This window comes from Rhinoderma darwinii, chromosome 3, assembly GCF_050947455.1.
Source record: "Rhinoderma darwinii isolate aRhiDar2 chromosome 3, aRhiDar2.hap1, whole genome shotgun sequence".
In the NCBI taxonomy this organism is placed as follows: domain Eukaryota; kingdom Metazoa; phylum Chordata; class Amphibia; order Anura; family Rhinodermatidae; genus Rhinoderma; species Rhinoderma darwinii.
Window position 1 is genome coordinate 117,623,375 of NC_134689.1, and position 19,370 is coordinate 117,642,744.

General features: G+C 40.0%; 1 protein-coding gene across 3 annotated transcripts in view; it reads left to right on the forward strand.

Moving 5' to 3' along the window:
• The window catches only part of HTR4 (5-hydroxytryptamine receptor 4), a 497,831-nt gene that overhangs the window by 171,560 nt on the left and 306,901 nt on the right, over positions 1–19,370 (forward strand). The gene's annotated exons all lie outside the window — the stretch shown is intronic.

A 19,370-nucleotide genomic window follows, 5' to 3' on the forward strand; every position in this document is an offset into this window, starting at 1 on the left:
CTATCACAGCGCATGAACGCGCCGGGCGCGCGCACCGCTGTTCTAACTGCAAGACGTACTATTACGGCATGGAGCGCGAACGATAGAGCTGCCATGACGTAATAGTACGTCAAGGAGCGGGAAGGGGCTAATACTAAACTAACCAGTTAAATTTTCAAAATTGGCTAAACTAACTATTTTTTTTTGTTTCTTTTTTTTCTTTTTATATTTTTTTTTTTGTTTTATGTTTTATATAGAAAAAAATGAAAAAAAAATCCCCAGGGACCAAGAAATGTGGTCCTGAAGACTGAAAAGTGGTCAGTGATAGGAGATCACTGACCAAAAAACGTGGGTAGAACTCAAAGAGGAAGGGAACAGGAGTGGGTAGTGGATGGGGTGGTGGGAAGCAAAAAAAACGTTGTTTTAGAAACTTTTTTTCACTTTTTTTCACTTCTTTTCTCTCTGACTCTCTGCTCACAACCGATCTCAACGCCTCGCTAACTCCAACAGGGCGTTCAGGGCGGTTGCAGCAGGATGTGAGGTCAGAGAGAGGAAGTGACGAGAATGATCGCTGCTATTGGCTAGTTACTCACTGACTAGCCAATAGCGGCGATCGGCGAGGCGGGACCATAGTAAATGGTCCCGGCCCATTATGCTGTGATAGCATGCTGTCAGAAACAGCAGCTATCACAGCTCAGGAACGCCGGGCTCGAGCACTGCTGTGCTGAATGAGACCGATCGCTGCTATTGGCTAGTTACTCACTGACTAGCCAATAGCGGCGATCGGCGAGGCGGGACCATAGTAAATGGTCCCGTCCCATTATGCCGTGATAGCCTGCTGTCAGAAACAGCAGCTATCACAGCGCATGAACGCGCCGGGCGCGCGCACCGCTGTTCTAACTGCAAGACGTACTATTACGGCATGGAGCGCGAACGATAGAGCTGCCATGACGTAATAGTACGTCAAGGAGCGGGAAGGGGCTAATACTAAACTAACCAGTTAAATTTTCAAAATTGGCTAAACTAACTATTTTTTTTTGTTTCTTTTTTTTCTTTTTATATTTTTTTTTTTGTTTTATGTTTTATATAGAAAAAAATGAAAAAAAAATCCCCAGGGACCAAGAAATGTGGTCCTGAAGACTGAAAAGTGGTCAGTGATAGGAGATCACTGACCAAAAAACGTGGGTAGAACTCAAAGAGGAAGGGAACAGGAGTGGGTAGTGGATGGGGTGGTGGGAAGCAAAAAAAACGTTGTTTTAGAAACTTTTTTTCACTTTTTTTCACTTCTTTTCTCTCTGACTCTCTGCTCACAACCGATCTCAACGCCTCGCTAACTCCAACAGGGCGTTCAGGGCGGTTGCAGCAGGATGTGAGGTCAGAGAGAGGAAGTGACGAGAATGATCGCTGCTATTGGCTAGTTACTCACTGACTAGCCAATAGCGGCGATCGGCGAGGCGGGACCATAGTAAATGGTCCCGGCCCATTATGCTGTGATAGCATGCTGTCAGAAACAGCAGCTATCACAGCTCAGGAACGCCGGGCTCGAGCACTGCTGTGCTGAATGAGACCGATCGCTGCTATTGGCTAGTTACTCACTGACTAGCCAATAGCGGCGATCGGCGAGGCGGGACCATAGTAAATGGTCCCGTCCCATTATGCCGTGATAGCCTGCTGTCAGAAACAGCAGCTATCACAGCGCATGAACGCGCCGGGCGCGCGCACCGCTGTTCTAACTGCAAGACGTACTATTACGGCATGGAGCGCGAACGATAGAGCTGCCATGACGTAATAGTACGTCAAGGAGCGTGAAGGGGTTAATGCCGTCGGCCGTTTTTCATGGGCGTAAAAAAATTTTTATGGATTTAATGTGTCCGTTTTTTTGCCCAAACCCCCTGAAAACACCACAGTGCCCATATGGATAGTGCCACAATGCCCCTGTAGATAGTGTCACAGTGATCAATGTAGACAGTGACCACATAGTGTCATAGTGCCCACTGTAGATAGTGCCATAACCCCCTTGAAGATAGCGCCACATCCCCCCTTGAAAATAGAGCCACACAACCCCCCCTGACCTGTAGATCGCGCCATTAGGGCTCCCTCTAGGAGCAGAATCCCCAACAAAAGCGTTGCTGACGTCCTGGCCACGGATTCTGCTCCGGGAGGGTCCCCTGATTTCACTATCTATATATGGACAGTGATGTGACGGGCTCTCTCTAGGAGCGTAATCCCTGGCCAAAGCATTGCCGATTCTCTGGCCAGAGATTCCGGCATCTCAAAGCCCCTAATGTCACTGTCCATATATGTCCATTCTCTAATGTGATACTGCCGGTTGGGAACATAAATGGCAGTTATGTTTGAGAATATCTGGGACTGGGTTTATTAAGTACAGCTTGCCAAGGGGATTTACAGATGGAGACATTATTTACCAAATGTAAAAAGATTAGAAGTTAACCATAAACTTAACAAACCTTGGGGCACATCCACGATATGTGGAGAAGTATTTCTTCTTCCCCACAATGCCTGAAGCATCCAGAGGAAAAACCCAGGAAAAAAAATGTGTGTTAATCTAGGAGGGGTAAGATACTAATACATATGGAATTCACATTTAGTAATGATTTGATTATGGTGCTGGATTATGATCACCTTAAACAGTCACATTAAGGCTACATTCACACGAAAGTGAAAAAATGGCCATTAAAAACTGATCAACTGGCTGTTTTTCATCAGTGTGTCTCCAAATTTTCATCCATTTCCTGTCTGTCTGTCCGTCTTTAATAGGCGTTTGTCCATTTGCCATCCGTTTTTCATTGGCGTAAAAAAATTATGGATTTAATTTGTCAGGGTTTTTTGTCCAAACCCCCTGAAAACACCACAGGGCCCATGTAGATAGCGCCACAACGCCACTGTATATAGTGTCCCAGTGCTTACTGTAGATAGCCCACATATAAAGTGCCAGTGCCCACATAGTGCCACTGTGCCCATGAAGATAGTGGCACAGTGTCCCCTCTAGATAGCCCACATATAAAGTGCCAGTGCCCACATAGTGCCACTGTGCCCATGAAGATAGTGGCACAGTGTCCCCTCTAGATAGCCCACATATAAAGTGCCAGTGCCCACATAGTGCCACTGTGCCCATGAAGATAGCGCCAGTGTCCCCTCTAGATAGTGCCACATCCCCCTTGAAGATAGCGCCACACAACCCACCCTCTCCTGTAGATAGCACCATTGGGGCTCCCTCTAGTAGCGGAATCCCCAGCAAGAGCATTGCCGACACTCTGACCACGGATTCCGCTCCAGGAGGATCCCCTGACGTCACGGTCCATATATGGATATTGATGCCAGGGGCTGCTCCAGGAGCACAATCCCTGGCCAGAGCCTGGTTGTTGATTCCGCTTCAGGAGGATCCCCTGACGTTACTCTCCATATATGGAAAGTGATGCCAGAGGCTCCTCCAAGAGCAGGATGATTCCGCTCTTGGAGGATCCCATGATGTCAATGTCCATATATGGATATTGACACCAGGTGCTCCTCCAGCAGCGGAATTATCCAACGCTCTGGCCGGGGACTCCGCTCCAGGAGGATCTTCTGACGTCACTATCTATTTATGGACCATGACGTGATGGGCTCTCTCTAGGGGTGGAATCCCTGGCCAGAGCGTTGCTGATGCTCTGGTCGGGGAATCCGGCATCTCAAAGCCCCTAATGTCACTGTCCATATATGTACAGTGACGTCAAGGGCTTGCTCGGGCTCAGCGCTTAAAGTAGCGCTGTGCCCTGGGAGTCCTCTTGGCCAGGATCAGTTTTTTAACAGCCATCACAAGGATTGATTCCTGACAAACGGCTGTTAAAAACGGATCCATTGAGTTTTATGGGGGCCGTCTGGCCGTGAAAACAGCCAAAAATAAGACGTCCTATTTTTTGACAGCCAGTATTCATAGAACTACAATATTATGAAAACAGCCGCGTGACGGCCGTTTAAAAAAAAAACAAACGTCCCTAACACGGCTGTTTTTTCCTGTCGTTAGATTTAGAATTTATGTCTTAAGTAAATATAGTTGGTGCATAATTGAGGTGCCCTAAAGGCTATGGACACCTTTGCATTTAAGAAGAAAATTATTAGTAAAAAAAAATCAGTGTAAAGTTAAACAACTTTCTAAATAGTCTTTGTTAAAAATGTTCGAATGTTTTGCTGCTGTAGAGTCTGTAGGTATGTAGATATCTTTCTGTGCTTCCACTTCTAAGTGTTCAATTACATGGCCCGAGGTGGGCCGTGTAAACGAGGGCCGATCAACAAGGCAGCTCATTGATCGGCGCTCATTCGCACCCTTCACAGGGAGCAATGATTGCCTATGTATAGGGATGAGCGATTGCTCGTCCCCATACATTTTCATCATGTCGGCAGCGCATCTTCCTGCTTACACAGAGAGATGTTCTGCCGAAAATGATGATTTTTAATTCTGCGTAAAAGAGCAGATCAGCCGATTTGCATGTGCAACGGCTGATTGTCGCCCTGATTACACAGGGCAATGATCTAGAATGAGCGTTCATATGAACACTCGTTTTGCCCGATCATTGGCCTGTGTAATAGGGCCTTAAAGGTGTTGTGCCATCAATAGAAATGGCAATGTATAAACTCAATATACATTTTAGAGTAACTTTGTTAAGTATTGTTATTAAAAGAAATGTTTCCTCGCAGAAATATGGTAAATATCTGCTTGTAATAGCACCCCCTGGTGTTCAAATATATAGGTTTCTGCATGTCATTCAGATGTGCATGCACAGTACAATACAATTAAAGAAACAGACACATCTCAGAGTACACAGACTTCAAGCAATAAGGGTTAAAGGCATTAAAAAACCTCAAGTCTGTGCTGCTGTCTTCCTTATCAGGAACAGATTTAAAGTGTAGCTAAACGTTTGACAAACTTCTGTCATGTCATAGTGACTTGTCAGAAGTTTGCATTGGTGGGGGTCCGAGCACTAAGACCCCCACCAATCGCTAGAACGAAGCAGCTGAATGGCTCGTGTGAGCGCTCAGCCGCTTTGTGTCTGTTCGGCTTTTTCCGGAAATAAATGTATCAGTGTACGGACTCAATAGAAAGTCTATGAGCCCGTACTCCGATACATCGGCTTTCCGGAAAAGCCAAACAGACACGAAGCATCTGAGCTGCTTCGTTCTAGCGATTGGTGGGGGTCTCAGTGTTCGGACCCCCACCAATCCAAACTTTTGACATGTCACTATAACATGTCAGAAGTTTGTCAATTGTTTAGCTACACTTTAAGAACTATCATTCAGCACAAGCAGTGAAGTGCTTATCTAATGGTTTTTTTCCTTTCTGCTTGCAGTCTGTATACCGCCTACTGCCCATGCCGGGCTTTCTTTCTCTCTGTTTGTTTCAATGATTAGAGCAAAAGCTGCACGTCTAACAGAGCTTTACTAGAATGACTTGCCAAGACCTATACATTTGAATAACAGCAGCTTTCTCATTCTGTTCTGGAAGTTTATGCTGGATTCACACATCGCATATTTGCTGCAGATTTTGGGGTCGATTCTTTAAAACAAAAGCCATAAGTGGTTGTAAAAGAAATGAGAAATATAAAGGAAAAACTGATATTTCTTCTTCCTCCTGAACCCACTTCAGGCTTTGGTTGAAAAAAAAACCTGCATCAAAATCTGCAACAAATACGCGATGTGTGAATCCATCCTTACTGTGGATTTCAGCATTTTCTAAGAACAGTAGAAGGGGTAAAATCTGCAGCAAGATACGCACATAACGTGTGGATTTTACTACAGAAACCCACGGAAATACTTCGGAAACGCTGTTTAAAACCCACAGCATGTATGTCCTGTGTGATTCCTGCTTTACTCAAATTCATCAGTTCACTGGTACTGACGGACTGATGTAATCTGCTCTCCCCTTCCTTCTCTCGGTGTAAGGCCAGGAATACCCCTAGACTTTGAATAGTGGTACTGATTGATTGTAACTCTTGAGCGACAGCAGTCCACAAGATTTCATGCAACTCAATGTATTCATATGGACTGCAGCTGTAGATAAGGCCCAGTTCACACTGAGTTTTTTTAGAGTTGATTTTGATGCGGAAACCGCATCTGAATCCGCACCAAAAAACGTCCGAATTCCCCTCCCATTGATTTCAATATGAGGCAGAGGTGTTTTTCCAGGGCGGCTTTAAGCCGATCGTGGGAAAAAAAAGCGGCATGCTCGTGGGAAAAAAAAGGACATGCCGCGATTCCTGAAGGAATTTTGAGGCAGATGTTTTTCTGCCTGTAAAATACTCTGTGTGAACTAGGCCTAAGAATTCAAATCAGTCAGAAGCACTACAAAAAGTCTAGGTGTAGCCCTGGTCTTTGAGATAGCAGCATGGAGGGGGAGGAGGGGGAAAACATTGAAGTTTTCAGGAAGGGCAGATCAAACAAGCTGTCACCATCAGAGTGTAGATAAGGAGGAGAGCAGAGGGGTAATCACACAGGCTGGTGTAGAGAGAAAGCTGTGCTGATACAAGAGAGGTAGTGAAAGCAGCAGCATCCTGGACACGCATACCTCACATCCAGAATGTATTACTGGAAGGGACACGCAAACATGAGAAGTCAGAAACTAAGAGCAGGATGCAAACTGAATATCAGGGGGTCTTAAGGAATGAAGATTGCAGCCTAAAACTTTTTAAAACTCAAGGTAACCACTAACATATATATAGTAGTATATAGAAGTTTTTCCACGTCAAAGGTTTCCATAGCTTTTAAGGGCATTTTAACCCCTTAGTGGCATAAGGACCAGTAATTTTGTCATTTGTTATTTTAGTATTTTCTTATGGCATTTACCGTGCAGTAGAAATAACATTTATTTTATAGTATGGGTGGTTACAAATACGGCAATACCAGTTATGGTTATTTTTTTATTATTTTTATTTTTTCATTAAAAAAAAATATTGTGTAAGGGAATTTTTTTTTTCCCTGTAAAACCACTAACCGTGGCATCTAAAAGGTTAAACAACCAGGTCATGGAGTAGAAAAAAAAAAGAACAACCATACGTATGTGACTATCGGAGAGCAAGTATGCTTCTGTTTGATAGGGGGGATGAAATCCTGAATAAAAGTCCTTTTCTTGTTACCCCTACCCCTGGAGTCATCTACAGTCATACAGGCTGTAGGCTTCCAGCACGTTCTCCTCTGCCCCTCCCATTTGCTCTTCACACAGGCTGATGTAAGAGCTGCAAGTAAAGTATATCCACTTCAACCTGGTCTAACTCAGGCTAGATCAATAATAGCCGCCATCCAGGTCTTGTTTTGAAGCCAAGATTCTAGAGCCAGAGCTAGCGCCTTTAGGCTACATGCACGCATTGCGTAATTTGATGTGGATAATCCCATCAAAACCACATATAAATGCATGTAATTTTGCAGGTAAAATCTGTACTTTATTATTGCGTTTTTATATGTGATTTTAGGAGCATTTTTTGATGTGGAAATAGGGGCATATTGTATGCTGCATGTTTAGGTGCAATTGTTCATGTTTTTTTTTATAAATTTGTCAGATACAATTCTGAGATAAATTGACATGCTGTAGATTTTAAAAGCTGCACTGCAGGTCAATTTACATGCGGAAAAATTCTGCAACGTGTGGATGAGATTACTTGACATCTTATTTACTTTGCTGGCACTGTATCAGACTGTGGATTTGCTGCAGGGAAATCTGCGTGGCAAATCGTGTGCATGTGGCCTTAGAGTAGCAGCAGTCTCTGCACTCACACTGCCCTAGCTGTGCTCAGACTTAATTGTTAGGCCCCATGCACATGACCATAAAATCGCCCCTAATTACGGTCCGTAATTACGGGCCCCTTTCGTTTCTATGGTCGACGGACATCTTTCCGTATATTTATGGGAAGGTGTGCGTGCCGTAGAAACTTGCAGAAAAAAATAGGACATGTCCTATTTTTTTTCTTTTATGCACTGTGTTCCTATACTTTATAATGGGAGCACGGCCCGTAAATACGGACGGCTGTCCACAGTCGGCCGTGCCCGTAATTACGGGTCATAATTACTGGCACCGTCGTGTACATGGAGCCTTAGGTGGTTAAACTGAAAATAAGCTAATAAAAAAAAGCATTGTACACATTGTTCAGATACACAAGAAAATATGATGACCTCTCCAGAGATTAGAGTACAAGAATCCACACTAGTCTTGCCATATAAAATACCAGAACACCTGACAGGAAGCAAAAAAGAGGCTTTTGTGAACAAAACATAACTATATATTTAGAGCCACCCACTCATTCATTGGCAACATTATTAAATGAAGTCTGTTATAAGTTTTTAGCCTCCCAAAAACTGCTAACACCCCTAGTTAGCTATACGGTAAAGCAGTAGAAACATACAACTGGTTAATATCTTAGTCCTTGCATCAGGGTAAAAAGGATATTTTACCCTGTCATGCACCGTATGCAAATTAGATTTCCAGGGACCGCTGAACCTGAAAGTGTCCGGCATCTTGAGCTCCCTGTTGATTGGAAGTTGATTGACTTCATTGTCATACAAGCAGAGCAGCCAATCAACTGCCGAGGGCAGGGTAATGGTATATGATTTCACTTATAAACAGATTATTCTTCTATAGATACTTGTACTGTTCTGTCCTGATTTGGAAAGAAATTGAGATTTCTACAAAACAATAACTCAAGATGTCCTCCATGCCTAACTTCAAATTATATTTTCTAGCAGCCTAACTAAAAGTTTTGAAGGATTGGGAGGACATTTTGGTAAATAAATACTTATTGAAAGTTTGTTCCAATATATATATATTTTTCCTTAATTTTTAAATGTTTGTACTGATTTCTGCAAATCTCCTTTATCTAATGTCTCTGAAAGTTTGGCTTTGTGTTAAGAGGATCCTCAATATAAATGATTTACTCCCCATCACATGGTTATGGTCTTACAGATACCAGGATGAGTTTAATAAAATAGAAGAATGTACATTTAATTTACCATTAAATGCTTTGTTTTGTGACTACCTGCGTAGGGATGCCTATATAGCTACTAGAAATTAAAATAAACCTGACATAACTTCAGGGGCAATTATGAATCTAATAATACGCTCCAAAAGATTTGACCATTCCCTACTGAATATCAATACTTCCTTCTAAAAAAAATATGGGAAATATACATTGATCAAAGTCCTTTACCACATTGGCAGAAGATATACAGTTCAATCCCAAATGTATTAACAAATTATAATAGATACATAGTTTATGATAAAATTCTCTCCCACATTTCTAAATAAGATCGGTAGAGGAACTACAGACAAATGCTCAGTTTAAATCCTTCATGTAGATGTGGAACCTGTGGTTTTGTAACTAAGGTCCTTTTTTGAAAAGGTTCTAATCAAATTTTGGGATTATTATTTTCTTTAATCACGCTCGCTGGGGGGAAGGGAGGATACTGTGTTATTAAATATTTTTTTTTCTTACCTTATAGCTCACAAATAACATTTCTAAAAATACATAACTAAAATGTTAAAATAACACGATCCATTAAGCTCTCAAGCATATAGTCTACAGTAGCAGAGTACCACACTGAGTTCCACTACTCTAGCTAAGAACAGAAAACGGAGGTTACAGTTTGGTTATGCTCACCAAATTTACATAGTAAAATATTAGAAAAAATGTCATCCAGTGTCAAATACATAGTAATTATATAGGTAAATGCATATGTTAATGCAAAAAGTCCATTAAAGTGTATCATAAGTATTTAGTAATACCCAATAATAGAGATTTATATCATTTGTAATTGGGAACCTCTGGTAGAAAACATACTACTATGATCTGAACAGTACAAATATATGTGACACATCTATCAATATTATACTGTCAATTTATCTGCTTTTGTGTTGAATGAAATAAAAGCTTCCCAATCCTATCATTTTAGTATTGCTTTAGTTGTCAGTTTTGTTCTGCTGCACAGTTAGTAAACATAGCTGATATGATTCTTTGCTTTTTAGTGCACAAACGACATCGTTTTTATGATTGGAATATATTTGCGTCAAATATATTTGTTGTGTGTTTGCCTTATTATTGCTAAAAGGACATAACTAATGGCAAATACTGACTGTGAGCAAATTGTTCCTTAGAGAAAGGAGAATGGTACCTGCTGATAGTACATCATCATTTTCCACTTGTCAGTTCTACATCACAAATCACTGAAAGGAAACAATAGTCCAATATGGTTTGTAAAAAAAAGACATAGTCTAACAAAATGTTTCTTTCAGTGCTCATTGAATTCCCTAAATACAGCCCTTTCTGCCAAGGAGCAGTCAATAGTAAATGCAAGTGGAAGGGGCTCTATGTGATGGCCATATTTTGCATCCGTATCTAGATTTGTCCTTTGAGTTGGAAGAGATTGTTTCAGAGGCATTCATTGAGCACTTTCTTATGAAAACCTGTCACTTCAATTTTAGAATGTGAAATGTTCATAGAAATGCATTTTCCATTAAACAAATGTAAATTTTCTTTATGGTATTTGCTCAATGTAGTGATATTTTAAAATACTCATACTCAGAAATCTCGAGTCTTTTAGGACCCCTGAGCCATAATGGCAGCAATTTTGTGGTTGTTAAGCTTTCCAAGAAGCAGATAAACCTAATAACTTGGTAGAAGAAAACGATTCCCTAAACATCCCTCACATCTGCAGATTTTGTACCAGCATTCTATGATTGCCAGCATAAACTTTTTTAAGTGTATTGTCAATAGTGTATAAAATTTCTAGCTCATCTCCTTGTTATCTTCTTTATTTAAGCTCTCTTTTGGCATTTACAATTATCCTAAAGTTGGGCATAGAAATAAAGATAGTCCTCAGGTACGAGAAGCCTTAATTTATTTATTTTTTTGGTTTTCCCAAATAAATCTTTCCCAATATATGAAAAAATTTCTAATGGAAAGTTATTTGTATCACTTTAAATATTGGGGAAGATTTACTACTGTGTCTGGGTCTAGAAAGTTTTGGTATATTAGCGCAGTATGGCTCAATTTTGATGTTTAGACCTCACCAGATACTTTTAAAAATTTCAAAAAAAGGGTTGGCTCAGTAGGAAAGGGATGGGCATGGCTTAAAATGCGCCAATCTTCGCAACAAATTTCTGGTGCAAAATAAGCCAAATCAAAAGTAGTAGCAGGAAGTGGAAAGTGTCTAACAGGTCATGTAAGATGCGCCAAAATGATCATGCAGCGTGCGGCACTGATAAATTTAGCACATTTTGTGCCTACTTGGTCTAAGTTTACGCTGTCTAGCTATTAGACTGGATTAGTAAATGTGGACCATTGTGTCTTTGCATTTAATAAAGTAAAATATTCACTACTAGTGAGAAAAAAGCATTTTGAATCATGAATGATGTGTGACGTAATCCCACTAATGGGGCAGATTTCCATTGGTTGGGATCAATCATTTTCAATACCATAGACATAATGATTATCGCCACTGATCATAAAATTGTTCTGATTGTTAAAAATAACCTTTCCATCTATTGCCATCTTTAAAAGTTTTGTATTCTCCAAAACTGGAATATTTGGTTACATTCCAAATATAATAAAGTTTCTCTTCAGAACTATTGTTCATATAAATGTTATTGCATAACCTATCAACAATACCTTAGTCCTTGAAACCGATTTCATGTAACTTATCATTCAGATGTACTCACTTTTTCTTACTATGTCACCATGATTTGTTATTTGTCATTCCTGTTCTTTAAACTTCCTTAAGTATTGGGTCAATTACTATGTCTTTACTATGCCTTTACAACTACTTGATTTGCAATTGTATCCATGACTATTTTGAACCCAATAAAAAACAATGTTTTAAAAAAGTTTTGTATTGGTGAAAAAATGGTGTCCCATAGCGAAACCCCAAAAATTTAAAAACAAGTTAGATTATATGGACGCCTATTTATTTATTTTTTTCCTGATGGCACTATACTTTTTCTATGGCTAAAGTAAAACTGTTGTGTTTTTGATATATATATATTTTTCTATTTTACCGTACACATTGTTATTGGTGGACTGATCAAAGTTGGCATGTACAAAGGGCAATGGAAAAATAATGCGTGCCTGTTTAGTAAAGTGGCTACTTAAATAGATTTCCAGGGTTTCCAGCTATGTATTATTTCTGTAAAACAACGTATTTCATGTCATTCTGAGATATTTTTAGTTTAAAACTATAGGATGTAAAGCACAGTTCTTTGCTTCCTTCTAATAGTCACACAGCTATAAAATTGGTAATCACTCTATACCAGTTGGTTCTTAAAATATAATTTTCTCCGTAATCAACAAAAGTGTATACAATGACCTCTTTGAGCCAACCACCAAAAATTGTATACCACCAAAAAAAGTGGTCTTTTATGGGGGTGGTCCCCTAAAAAAAAAAAAAAGAGTTTATAGATTGCAGGTTGAAGTGTCTAAAGCAGTCAGCAAACATTCACAGCACATAAATAAACAGAAATAAAGATGAAAGAGCCCAAAATCATGTATTTTATCATGTGTTAAATGACATGTTATCTTTTAAAACAGCATGACAGTTCTACATCGTAACCTGTTGTAGACAGTTGTAGTGTAGGTATAGAGGATTTTGATAGCAGCAGTGCTTGGCATCACATCAGCATATCAGAGATTCTTAATTTTTTTTAATTAACTTTATTATACAATTTAAGTTTTTTTTTAGTCCTACTGGGGGTATTTACTTTGCAATATTTTGATTGCAGTCGACTGCGCTATTGTTTCCGCCCAAAAAATGGAAACCATACGGAACGGAGACAAACGGAAACCATTTGCAATGGAAGCCTTACCATTACAATCAATGGTAGCTATGGTTTCCGTTTGCCTTTCCGTTCATGGGTTCCTCCAACGGAAAGGTCTAGCGGGACCCATGAACGGAAGAGTGACGCTGATGTGAACAGGCCCTAAGATTTGCTGAATTGTAACAAGTTACATAAGGTAGAGTTGAAAAGATACTATACTGTAGGTATTAGATGGATATCAATCTTTCTATTTACCAAGCCACAGTTAAGCACCAAATGAATGGATTTGTGTGGACTACTAAGCTGATCATTGTTGTTCTCAATGGAATAGCCTACAGTAATTAAATTCTGCCTGTTCCCTACAGAAGGAAAACAGATTGACTGCTGCCAGCATCACTGTGTATGTAATGTGAATCCTTATTGATTTAACCGGGCTTGTAAAAAGAAAATCTGTTGGAACGAATAGCTATGTGCTTGCGTAACTTGTCATTTCTACCGGCAAAAGCAAGTCAATAGTAATTAGTACATATTCAGCTGGTTAGTCCTTTAACCAAATCATTAGTTTTAGCTTTGTCTTATTATTAGGCCAAAGCTACACCTAGATTTTTTCTAGTACTATTGATTTTAACTATTGACTGATAGCTGCGGTCCAAGATTACATAAAACTCAATGTATTCATTTTGACTTCAGCTGTAGTTCAATTGTTAAAATCATTCAGTAGTACTATAAATGTCTAGGTGTGGCCCTGGCCTTAGAATTATTTCAAAAGTTTAGGTGAAAATTTGCAATTATCCAGTTCTACTGTTTTTTGTTTTACTTTTTTTTTTATGATAAAATTTATTTAACCCCATACATCCGCAGCCATTTTTCCGTTTTTCATTTTTGCTTTTTCCTCCCCACCTTTTAAAAGTCATAACTTTGTTATTTTTCTGTCGATACAGCCGTATGAGGGCTTGTTTTATGCGGAACAAATTGTAGCTTATCATGGCATTATGTATTTACCATGTTATGTTTTCCAGTTTCCCAGTACATTTCTTTATGGGTAGGATTGGCACAAAAAAAGTGATTCCTCCATAGATTTTTGGGTTTTATTTTTACGGCGTTCACAATGCAGTCAAAACAACATGTTGACTTTATTGTGCGGGTCAATACGATTACGGCGATACTACTTTACTACTTTTACAAGGAAAACTTTATTGTTTTGTGTCACCACATTCTCAAAGCCTTATTTTTTTTTATTTCTTTGTCGTTTGAGAGGTGTGAGGGCTTGTTTTTTTTCTGGAGCAAGCTGTAGTTTTTATTGGTATAATTTTGGCGTAAATAAATTTTATCACTTTTTAGTGGGAGGAGAGGTGACCCAAAAGCTGTGATTATGGTATTTTTAATGTTTTTTTTATTTTAATGCGTTCACCGTGCGGATTAAATAATGTTATATTGTAATATTTCAGACTTTTACAGATGTGGCCATACCAGTTATGTTAATTTTTTTTACATAGCTGTTTGGGGGAAATGAGGGGTATTTTTTTGTATAATAAAAAATACATTATTTAACTGTTCTTTGCTTATTTTTGCTATATTTTTTAGTCCTCCAAGGGGACATTAACCAGCAAACGCTGGATTGATTGCAAAATATATTGCGATTTTTACAGGCTCCTATTAAGCTCTGCCGCTAGCAGGCCATAATAGGAGCACAAAGATGGCAGACCTGGGGGACTTCATTAGGCTCTCCAACGGCCATGACAACCATCGGAACCCCGTAATCACGTTGAAGTCGATGGGTCGTTAGAGGGGGGGCCATCCCCTTTTTACAACGGCTGAGATGCTATGGACCGTGGCATCTAAGGGGCTAAAGCAGCAGGATCCCGCTCGTTTCAGTGGAGTGTCGACTGTAACATACAGCCTACATGCGCAGCTTATGGAGCGGGCTCAGACCCTCGGCCAGCTCCATACTTTCCCTCCTGGCCTCTGCCATATATATACGGCGGATGTCGGGAAGGGGTTAAAGAGACTGACCATGAGCTGACAAATGATAAATAAATCTGTTTCTATTAGTGATGCTTGCCTGCTAATTCTTTTCCTCAGTACTTGCTTTTTGACTTTTTAGCTCAGCTCCATTAGGTTAGAGCTGTGATCTGAGTCTACAGGGCCTATAGGAATCCTAAAACTCGCCTGTCTCATGATTGGTTCAGGCGGCAGATTTCTCCCTCCCTACTATAACTTTGCGTGTACAGATTGGCTGCTGTGTAAAAACACAAGTCTATTACAAGTTTACCATGATGTTAGTTCTCATTTCAATTACGGCAATTAAAGAATGTGATAAGATAAAGACGTTTAGGGCTCATGCGCACGACCGTAGCCAGGTGCACGGCCGTGATTTTCGGGTCGGCCGGCTGCGGACTGTCAGCCACAAGCCGCCCGCAAATCGCGGGACATGCACATGGCCGCGGCCATTATTTTCAATGAGCCCGGACCGCAGAAGACGGCCGTAATAAGACAGGTCCGTTCTTTCAGCGGTGCGGGCTCCCGGGCCATGCACGGACCATAAAAACTATGGTCGTGTGCATGGCCCCATAGAAATGAATGGGGCCGCAATCCTCCCATGGATTTTCGGGGGAATTGCGGCCGCAAAAGCACGTTCATGTGCATGGGGCCTAAAGTAATTTCCGCATATATACTAACACATATTTGGCTTAGTTAGGGAGAGCCTGGAGAATGGCCTCAAGTAGAAAGATATAGAAGGGCCTTGATCATATCTTTCATTGCATAAGATGATGTGTAACAGGAAGACGTTTTATTTTTTAATGAAGCTTGAGCGTTTCCCCACTTTGTAGGAAATGAGAACTTTTGCACTACCTGAGCTAGGAGATTTTAGATCCTTTCAGTTTTCCCAGTTTCAGACGGCCATAATATGGCCACATTTTAACATTCATATTACAACCACAAACCAGGACCTCCCACATTTCAAGTAAACTGAACTTAGATCACTATAGGTTTCTTCAAAAACTTTTATTTGTTTTCATGGTTTCATGTGGTGGCAAGAGCCACCAATTATTTATGGATCTCTAAACTTATTTCTTTGATGCCTTGAGGAAGGAGCCATATTCAAACTTCTATCCATAGTAGGAGATCGGTTTCTCCTTGGTTCCGTGGTTTTGTAGTAAAAGGTAGTACTTTTTAAGCTGCTAAGATTATTGCCCATTCTGGAGGTAAAATTAAAAATACATCCTGAATTTTGGTCATGCCAGCCAGAGTGAACTCTATGGCTCAGCTTAGGGCGTAGTATTTACAGCTGAAGCATAGTGAAATGTGCTTTATTAATGTAGTATATCAGCACAGTGACATATTGCATGTTCAAAAAATTAACCCCAACCCCTTACATCTTTTTTTCCTAAAAGAAAGGCAGTTTTTTCACTGGAGCATCTCTACTAGCAAAATAAATGTTGCATATCACACAATGAGATAATAGATGTGTTTTAATCATATATAATTTCATTTTTTTGTGCAAAAGACTTACAACCTATGGTCACTTCAAAAAGACACAATTAAAGTGAATTATCCAATTGAAAGTCAAGCCATTAACTGTGCCTAAATACAAAATAGACAGCGGTCTCTTTTATAAGTAACTTTCATTTCCAGCCTTGAACAGTCCTACAGCATTTAATTAGACACTTTTTTTTTAATTATTTCTGTGTAATAAACCTCAAGCTTTTCATTTTGATGACGGGCGATTGCATCATGTAAATGCTTTGATTTACTGCCTGATTAGAACGATTAAAAATAAATTTTAATAATAAAGTATTAAAATATGGCTCATGTAGCCCAATAAGACATATGTTCAGGCTCAGACAAAGTGGTCAGGGATAGGAGGTGGTCTATTGAACTTCCCACGTGTAGACCAAAATCTCCTCTTGTAGTATAAAGCCCTGACACCCACTTGCTGAAAAATGATTGTTCCAGCCCACCGGGCTCACAGCATGTGGTCAGAGAGAAAAACTCTGAAAACAGTCCTGTTAACAGACCGCTACTAGGAGACTCTAAGACCACCTGCTGACAAATTAATTTCAACCCTACGCGTTTCAGTGTCACTAATGGATGTGACACATCATCAGGGGTTTGTTAAATTGATTAAATGCCGGTTAAGCACGATTTCTGTGCTAACATTGTTTCTCCCGGTTCGTGCACGACTAATGCAAATGGCCGCACACGAGCCGGCGAGACTGGGAGCATATGAAGGGCAAGAGCCCTCCCCCTGCACTGACGAGGCTGCCGACTCACCGCCAATCACAGACAGATACGTCACACCAGTGACGCATCCGGACTGTGGCGAGCCTCCTTACAGCCCGGCCAATCAGGATGAAGTGTGACGATACGGCGTCCTCGTAACCCTGGAGACCTCAAGCGGATACACATACAGACTCGGGACAAGCATGAATCAGGTAGATATACTCAGGGATATAATAAATACGAGTCACAAAATGATGATCCGCAGATCATCCTCCATTACTTGTCAGATAGACCTTATAATAGTGTGAATACCGGCCATTAGTATACAATTAAAGCCCTAAATAACAATATCAATTGTAAATAAGGTTGAGGCTATAAGAAGAATAGTTCTTTAAAGGAGCATGTAGACCACTCAAGAAATGACAATGAGATAATAGATGTGTTTTAATCATATATAATTTCATTTTTTTGTGCAAAAGACTTACAACCTATGGTCACTTCAAAAAGACACAATTAAAGTAAATTATCCAATTGAAAGTCAAGCCATTCACTGTGCCTAAATACAAAATAGACAGCGGTCTCTTTTATAAGTACCTTTCATTTCCAGCCTTGAACAGACCTACATCAGTTAATTAGACACTTTTTTTTTATTATTTCTGTGTAATAAACCTCAAGCTTTTCATTTTGATGACGGGCGATTGCATCATGTAAATGCTTTGGGAGCAGGCATCACAGATAAATGGGGAAGTGATGGGAGACCTTTGATGTGACTCCTCTGTAATCGATATACGTCAATTTATAGCTTCACTCCTGGGATCACTAGGATTACGCGGTTATCAAATCTTCACATCTAAATTAATCTGTCATTTGGAGAAAGTCTTCGTTCTAAATCCAAAACAGTTTTCTGACTGCTACAAAGTTAACATGATGAAAGAAGCCAAGCTGCTACCTGCTATATCCACAGCAGTTTACTTAGTATCTGCCTGCAACAAAGTAATGGTAGATTTAGCAGGAGAGTCAAAATGTATGGAAAGTTCATTTTTATTAGTACTTTTATGTTCTTTTCTTTTAGTATATTCAGAGGCCTGCAACCTTTCAAATAATTGATGTTAAACACCACAAACTCATCAATAATGGCAAACCAATTGTAAAACAGAAAATAAATAATTGCTTCAAAAAGACAGTCTACACATGAAATCATACTAAATTTTTTAGTGTGGTAGTGAGCTCATCTGAGCTAACAGATATTTGCTCAAATGGTCTTTTCAGTCCTGGTTGTAACTGGCTTCACCCTTTAGATGCTGCATATTTCAGGGGGTGGACACAGACAATTGAGAACATTATATAGGCCTCTTGCTCTCCAATATCTCATCATAAATCACGCCCTTATGTCTCTCCAACAATCCACCAGTAATTGTTAGCCAAAAAATGTATTAACTCAGATAAATTTACATCCAATCTTATAAAAAGAACAAAACTGCTATAAGGTTACAGTGGGACCCCTAACCTACTGGGCCCCTGTGCAGCTCTAAAGGTTGCACAAATGGTATGTCCGCCCCTGGCATATTTGGCCAAAACTACTACACACATACTAAAAGGGTTTCCTAGAGGGTACTAAAAAGGGTTTTCCATTAATCCATTTTTTTAAAATTCCAACCAGAAATGTCATAAGAGTCACATTGTGAGGTCTGATAGTTAACTACACATTCATTGGTGGGGTTCCCAAAATTTCAACTATTGAAATAAATAAGCGTTAATGGAAACCTATAGGTTAGAGCAATTGACGTCCATTGATCGGATTGATCTGATTATAAGCAGCAGGACCCCCCCCCCACCCAACCAGCAGTGCGTGGTTGTCCTGTTTATGTACTGTAAGGGCACATTCAGACGTGGCGGAATTGCTGTTGAATTCCGCTATGGACAGTCCGCAGTGGAATTCTGCAGCAGCCGTTTTTAAAATTTTGTTTCTATACATTTTTAGGAAACTTCAGACATTGCGGAAAATAACTGTGCAGAATTTAGGCTGCGGTGCAGAATTTTCCCTCTGCAGCATGCACATTATGTTGCGGAGAAGCAGCGGAATTTCACTGCGGATTTCAGCATTTGCATTGCAGCAAGTCTGCTGTGATATCCACAACGTCTGAATTACCGGTCAAATATGAAAATGTTGCTGTAAATTCGCAAAGAATCTGCAGCAACATTTTCAGCAGAAAAATTCTGACACGTCTGAACATGGCCTAATACAGACCTCTTATGTGGATGGGTTTTACATGCTTGGGCTGCTATATAAGCTTGCCATAGATATGAGATGAAAATGTGGATGATCTAAAACATACTCCACCTGCAGTGTATATATATTAATGCCTTGGGAACAAAGAGA